Raw genomic sequence first — 6000 nt, forward strand, 5'->3', positions numbered from 1 at the left:
CTGCCCAGATGCACAAGCCTCAGACCACTTTACTCTTTCAGTACTGATGTCTGACTCCTTTCTTGAGAAGACTGGGTATTTGTCCTGTAAAGCAAAGAGCTTTACCTAACATCTTTTTGAAGGTTTGGGAGAAGCAAGCAGGGCTATAATATCTTTCTAGCTGCACTTGAGGTGGGGGAAATTGCTGGATGACATGTCCTTGGTCTGGTGATATGAGTGTGGCTCTGGGAAAAAGCAACCTCACATAGCACTCCTCTCCAGCACCAGTGCTGGGAATCACCGGGAGCCTTGTCAAAGTGCAGGTGCCAACTCAATAGGTCAGGGGCAGTGCGGGGGGGACCTGAGAGTCCGCATTTCTAACTCACTCCCAGTGCATGCTGATCCACTGGCCCAGGAATCACACTTCTGAGGACCAAGGGCTTCAGAGAACAGTGCAATGGGAGCCCCTTTTCCGTTGCCTGAGAATCTCCAGCCTGGGAAAGCGCAATGGCCCCATGCACTGCTGATGTCTTTGCTGAGAGCACTGGCCAAACCCCGCTGGAAGTCAGCGTCCCACGGCATTGTGCCGGAGTGTATGCACAGCGATCAGCTGTGCAGGTGGAGAGACGCCGGGACAGGAGTGGCCACAGCAGAGGGGGCGAGTGCTCTGCTGGAAGGGTTTCAGTTCCAGGCTGAGCTTCTCCCTCGTTCTTTCTCCTCACCAGTGGAGCTTTCAGTAAATCTGATCGTCAGAACTCGACTGCAGTTATCCAGGAGAGCACAAGGGCTACAGAGAGAAGCTTTGGTAGAACCCTCAACAGGCTCTGCCTTGCTAGAGGGAAGGAAACCAGCCTCTACCCTAGAGAAAGCCCTTCTGGAAGTAAAGGAAGGCCCCAGTTCCATTCTCAGGTCGAGGGGCTTGGTGTGTCCATCCTTGGACCGTTTACACCATCCTATGACAGAGAAGCAGTGTCCCTGTCACACTTAACTGGACAATTTTGGCCAAGTCACTTAATTTCTCAGGGCCTCTATGTTCTTATCTGGAAAGTGAGGGCATTGAATTGTCCCTGAGGGCATCAACTTGCTAAGAGTTTATCTGGATTTTTAAAACACCCAAGTTGGACCTTAGGGAAGAATAAGCCCGAGGTAAGTCCTGCCAAGGCAGTCTCCCGAAGGACAGTTCGCACTTCTCTCCAAACCACCTGCAAGTCTGGCGCACGTGCCTGCTGGCCCTACCCATCCTCTCCCACGTGACTTAGTGGGCCTTGTCCTAAAGCTGCTGTCAACCGAATTACCTGACTCCTTCCGTCCTCTCCCTTCCTCTGGGCAAAGCACCCTAGAGGGGCTTGTGGGCCTCGAGCAGTGGTGCTTAAGACACAGCCTGTTGTCTTCTACCACACCGCAAGTTTGAGGGCACCCCCGTGATGAGGTGTTTGTACCTGCTTATTAAGCCTATCAACGGTCCGATGCCAAGACACTCCCTGGCTGGCTCTCCACAGGCCCTAGAGCAACCCTGGACTCAGAGGGCTCTGTAGCTACAGCTGTCGGTCAGATCCACCCTGAGCTCCTGACCCCGGTGTCCCAACGCCCCAGAGCAGCAGTGCAGCATACGCTTTACCTGAAAAGCAAGCAGATGGTGCTGAGCCCACACACCCCAGGGTCAAATTGTGGCTCTGTCCCTTACTAGCTATGTTAACTTTGGTCCACTTACTTCATCTCATTGTGCCTCAGCTTCCTCATCTGTACAGTGGGAATAATGGTACTTACTTTATAGGGCTGTTAGGACAAAACGGTATGTGTGAGATGCTCAGCACTGTTTCTGAAACAGGGTCGGGCCCGAGTCAAAGTCAGCTCTTATGCTTCCCGAGTATGTCTCTCTTGCGGGCACCCCAAACTCAGTATGTGCTAGACCATTGCTCCCATGTTTCCCACCCCCGGCCCCTGCCCTGTCCTGCTCCTCCTCACTCCCTTCTTCAGGGAATGGTATCACCGAGAAGTCACCTCCTCCTCCCAGTTTCAGCTAATCATGAACACCTGCCAATTAGCTCTCAAAGCTCCTCTGTGATCTTCCATTAAGGGCCTCTTCTCCTGCCTGGATACCCAGCCACGGTCTTCTCGCCTGTGGCTTTCACCTGTCCAACCCTACTGCCAGGGTCCCCTGTCCCAACACAGGCTTGCTCACCCCACACTCTTGCATAATGTCTGCCATGGCCCCTGTGTCCTACCAACAAAATCCCAATCTCCAGTGGGCCTCCCCCAGTGTCAGTGTGCCCCAGCCCCAGCCTCCTGCTCCAGGGTTAGGGTTCCGGGCAGGCCTTCATACCGTGTGCGGCTCTGGAGCCCCGTGAGGGGGCCTGCGATGTATCTGCGCTGTGGTGATCCCCTCAGGGACAACCAGGGCTAACAAGGGGCTTCGGGGACCAAGCACCTAAGCCTCCCTAACCAGAGTTCGAGGGGGGCCTCGCTTACGTGACCCTAGAGTCCTCATTAGAACTCTAATGAGGAGCCAGGGCACTCACGCGTGCAAAACATTCCGAATAGTGTGCACAACGGTTGTCCCTTGTGGCACCTGATGCGTGGCACCCTCGTCTCTCACTCCAGCTCCCCGGGCACTTGATTCCTGCCATTACCACCACTCGTCGCTCACATGTAATAAACGCTCACTACATACCTGGTACTGTGCTACGCCACTTTCCCACACAATTTAATGTCATCTTGACAGTGCCTGTGGCTTCCAAACTCAGGTCTTGTTGACCCCAAAGCATCGTTCTTAAGCTCCCAGAGAACATGTAGTCCAGACTCACACTTTGCTTCCATCCAGTTATCCCGTTGCCCATCTTAAGTGGCAACATCACTTTCTGACACTGAGAACCACAGATCAGGAAAGAGACCCAACTCTCGCCAAGCCTCCAGGTTGGAGAAGCTGTTTCCTCCACGCACCCATCTCCTCCCTCCCCTCCGTGCACTGCACGTCTGTGTATGGGCAGGCTGAGTCTCCCAGCAGGGGGGCCTCCCACAACCAAGAGACAGCCAGGCAATATTTATGACTTCCTGAGAGGGAAATGTCACAGACGGGACCTGCAGGGCACGGGGCCCATCTAGAGCTGCAGCGAAGGCAGGAAGATAACAGTATGCTGCCTGATGCCAGAGAGCAAGAGCATCTGACAATCATAGGCCTGTAGCCAGTTGCTTTCCTATATGCTCAGGTGCCATTAATCAAAAAATGCTCTCCTTATTTCACATTGGCAAGCCATGGCCTTCCAGTGCGCACAGTGCAGCACCCCAGGTTACAGTGAGGCGCCCTCGTTAAAAGAGTCTGTTTGCAGAGGAGACAGGAAGAGTGAACCACGAAGGCAGAACTGAACAGATTCTTCTCCCAGGCTTGACAGCCAGTGAAGACGCATGCTGCACCGAGCTGGGAGTCCAGACACCCACTCCTCTCATCCCTCACGGTGGACTGAGACTCCATCTCGTGTGCCCTTCAAGGTCGACTGCTTCGGGGGTTCTGGCATGGTGATATCACTGTTGTTTCTTTAATAAAAAAACAAAGGACAAATGGTGGAAGGGAAGGAGAAAAATTCTCTCTGTTGTCACTAATACATTGTCCAGTGGGGTCTCAGGGTCCATGAGAGGCCTGTGACTGCAGAGCTCCCACCTCATAACCAGAAAAGGGCAAGCCCATCTCTTCAGCTACACAGGTAAAAATACTTGACACACCGGTTGAGCTTTTTGTCTCAGCAAGTTCCGCACAGACTGGACCAGGGCAAAGGGCTCAGCCCCGCACCCCTGTGGGCCTGCCCAGCTGTGCCACCTGGGGCAGCACGTGCCAGAGTGCTCCCCGCCTTCTCCCCTGGCACCTGCGCCACACCAACACCCTCAGCAACCTCACAAAAGCTCACATGGGCTGGCTCAACAAGGCCCTCGGGTTAAAGCAGCAAAACTATCTGGCAAGAGGCAAGCCTTACTCACACTACGTGCTGCTTTGCTGTTGGGGTGGTGGGGACACTTTTCCAAGACAATGTGGAAATGCTTGCCGTCACCTGCACCAGCCCAGCCTTACCGAACATCCAGCCCCTTGTTGCAGTTTAGCTGACTTGGGTTTTCATCAATGCTCTCACTGCCTTGGCGACAACAGCCCCGAGGCAGGCAGGATAAAGCCCTGCGCTGTCCCGTCCTTCCTCCTGGGAAAGTGGCACATCACCACGCTCTCGGTCAGGCCAGCGGAAGTGCTTCTGAGGAAGGGAATATGCGGCTGGACTGTAAAGGGCCACTGTTATAATTTTTTTTAAAAAAGAGTATCTGGAAGTACACACAGTGCCGGTTGCCTTTAGTTTTACTGAACAAGGGCACTTACCCATGTGTAACATGTCTCCTTGGAAAAACACCTTATTTCAATCGCATCAATTTTAAAGTCTAGGGACAAAACCCAGGCCTCTGAAAGGAACTGCAAGCATTTTTCAGATCATCCAGCAGCTGGGAGCCCTACCAGGCAGCACAGAATTTGCAACAAGCAGCCGTAGTTTAGGGCTCTGCCCACCGCCGCTGAGCAGGAGATGGTGCACCCCTGGATAATGTCAGTTCACTGTAAAGACACGGGCTTTGCCCTCAGGAACCAGCTGGCTCTGCCTGGGTTGAAAAAGTGCAGGGTATCAGAAATATTAACTAGGGTGAAGAAGAGGGGAAGGACAAGGACTGACGGCTCCAGGTTTGCAGTATAGTTTTGAGACCTTTGAAGCTAAAAACAAAAATCTCTAACTTGGACAGAAGTGTGTACCATTCTGCTGTGGCTGAAAACCTTTCACTGCAGGTACCAATCAGCAGGAGAGAGCAAACACAACTTGCTAACTGCTCAGTCCATTTGGCTGCCTCGGAGCAAGGAGCTGGGGTGGAGGCCCTTGGTTTTCAGCAGCAAAGCAATCTGGGTGGTTGAAACGTTGCCTGAGTCACGTGCTGGGCCTCAGCTTAGAGCGCACGTGCTGGCGGAGGGAAGATACCTCGGTGGGTTCTCAAGGCCCAGTTGAAGGCTACGTGTGCTGCCTGCCTCCCTCCAAACAAAACCACACTCATAGAACATTAATGGTGACAGGGCACTTAGCTCAACCCTTTGGGTTACAACAGAGGCAGCGTTGCTCTGCTGGCCTCGGCACACCAAGGTGGGCACCGCAATGGAAGCACTGAAAGGTGTGTCACTGCCTGTGCCTAGGCTTCACCCCTGCATGTCCCTTCACTGTTCACATCAGCACAGGTCGCCACCATCCTGAGACAGACACCCCACCCAACACCAGCAGAATGAGTTCCGCACCCCCACACAGTGCTGGACACCCATTTGTCATCCCCATTTGATAGGTAAGGGGACTGAGACTTTAACAGCATAGGATCACACTACTAGTTGATGGCTGAGCCGAACCGAGAACCTAGGCTTCTGACTCTTAACCGGTTCCCTCGCCCCTCCATGACTAGGGAGCCCTGCAAAGGCCTCTCAGAAGGATGACAGTTTCAGACACAGATGTAAACCTGTGGCCACCCTGCTAAGCTGCATCTGCTCTACAGGTGTCACGTAACAGGAAACCCAAATAGTGGCTGAAACAACTGGGATTTGGGTTTAATATAAAGTCTGCAGTTAACCAGGGATGAGCTGTGACACACTCAAAGTGCCACAGTTCTCGCCCCACTATCCTTATCATGTGGTTTCCACCCTCAAGGTTGCCTCATGTTCCAAAACAGCTGCTGGAATTCCAGTCATTATGTACGTGTTCCAAGTAGGAAGTAAAAGGAAAGTTTACCTGTCAGCTGAGAAAAATCATCTTTAAATATAAACCTTTCTGGAACTCCTACTTAATGACTTTGCCTTCCATCATATGGTCCATTCCTCATTCCAGAGAATCTGAGAAATAAAGTTTTCTTTTTTTTTTTTTAAACATTTTATTTATTTATCTTTAGAGGGGAAGGGAAGGAGAGAGGAAGGAAACATCAGTGTATGGTTGCTTCTCGTGCATCCCCTGCAGGGAACTGGCCCCTGCC

The sequence above is a fragment of the Sturnira hondurensis genome, unplaced genomic scaffold (assembly GCF_014824575.4).
Source record: "Sturnira hondurensis isolate 20B ecotype Veracruz unplaced genomic scaffold, ASM1482457v3 Scaffold0023817, whole genome shotgun sequence".
NCBI classification, from domain to species: domain Eukaryota; kingdom Metazoa; phylum Chordata; class Mammalia; order Chiroptera; family Phyllostomidae; genus Sturnira; species Sturnira hondurensis.